The 1,587-nt window shown below is 48.6% G+C and overlaps 1 pseudogene; it reads right to left on the bottom strand.

The window, feature by feature from the left end:
* LOC148508843 (B-cell CLL/lymphoma 7 protein family member B pseudogene) lies at positions 1-563 on the bottom strand (annotated as a pseudogene).
* Between the last annotated feature and the right edge of the window lie 1,024 nt (positions 564-1,587).

Here is a 1,587-nt window from a genome sequence, read left to right as displayed (position 1 = left end):
CTAACTATTTAAAGCAGTAGGGGGAAGTGAAGGCATCTCTTGGCACACCCTCTTTAATGGCGGTGCTCCGGACTCATCCAGATCTCCTGCCTGAGTAAGAGCAGGCTCCTCATTTGTCAGAGTGGAGGGTTCATCAGCGACCTCCGCAGCAGGCACAGAAGACTCATCCAGGCTCTCCTGTCCCAGCATTGGGGGCTGAGAGTCAGCTGCGTGCACTGGACTGGGGGCTTACTATGTGGGGGGCTGGGGCTGGAGGTGCTACTTTCCACCTTTGGTTGGTATACGTCAGACAGGGAGCTTTGGTTACTGGTCTCATCCTGAAATTCCAGCAGGAGAGAGGAGTTAGCAGAGGATGAGGTTTGGCCCATACGTGCGTTTCCTTTCACTTTCTCCTTATCTCTTCCATCGATAACAGGAACCCACTTAAATATCCGCAAGGACGTGTTTCCAACCGTCACCCATTTCTTCTCCCATCTGCGGACCTTCTCGATGGCCGCCATTACTTTCTTGATGTCATCTTTGGCCCGGCTGCGGGTCTCGGCTCTCACCGAGCGGCCTGACATTTTCCTATCGACTCCGCCGGCAACATCACTTCTTAATAGAACTCCCATCTTTGTAAATTTCCCCCTAGATGCCAAGAAACTTCTATGCCTGTTTCTTATTTCCCTGGGGATCCTGAGGTGCCTGCGCTCCCTGCTGGTGCATTCCAGTGTGGAACACAAGCCACTTCCATTCCGCGGCTGGCACTTCGAGTGCGTGGCGTTGCAGAGCTTTGTTGTTTTTGCCCATTGTTACACTGCTGGTGGAATTGATTCTTGTGATGTCTGTGAATGTCTTCATGTGTTTATTTAGTGTCTGGGAGCTCAGATAAGTATGTTTTAGCTTGTACTATGCATATCTCTAACACTTACAATGTCACTTCCGGTTTAGTGGTAATTATATTGGGGCCTGGGAGACCACATTGCTGTATGTACCTGGATGCCTTTGCTGTATCTGCTGTGTGATTTACATTGTTGGCCATCCCAACGAAGGCTCACCTGGGACCGAAACGTTGATTTATGCTATTATTGGCATTTGGATGTTCATTTTTTCTCAATAAAGAAGAAAAAAATTATTGCTTTGGCGAGTGCCCTCTTTCCATATTTTGGATAAATTGTGTATTGTGATGGCTGCTGCGGCACCCACTGAGGAGCACCCCTCATTTTGAGCATTTATAGATGTGAGTGTGGAACTTTGTTGTATTATATTGGGGATTAACAGCGGTGGTTATTGATCCCTAATGCCGACACCCATCATCAATTTTCGACTATATAATCTAAGGTACTGAGGTCCTGATTCAGACCCGGACGCAAGTGGCAGTTCGCTCGTCCGCCGTACGAGCGGAAAAATGTAAATTCAAGCGCTCACTCGTATGTTCGCTCGCAGCTAATCTTCCGCCCCATATTCTCCCAACCCCTCCTCTAGCTAGCGAACGTTCAAAATAGCGACCGTCCATCTCCTCTTTGGTTGCAGAGAACGCTCGCACAAGTCAATCCCGGAAGTGGCTCTGCAGTTTTCGATTGCCTGCTATTTCATTCAGCAAACATA

Source organism: Taudactylus pleione, unplaced genomic scaffold (assembly GCF_031769625.1).
Source record: "Taudactylus pleione unplaced genomic scaffold, aTauple2 ptg000341l, whole genome shotgun sequence".
Lineage (NCBI taxonomy): Eukaryota > Metazoa > Chordata > Amphibia > Anura > Myobatrachidae > Taudactylus > Taudactylus pleione.
This window is presented reverse-complemented; position numbering and strand designations above follow the sequence as displayed.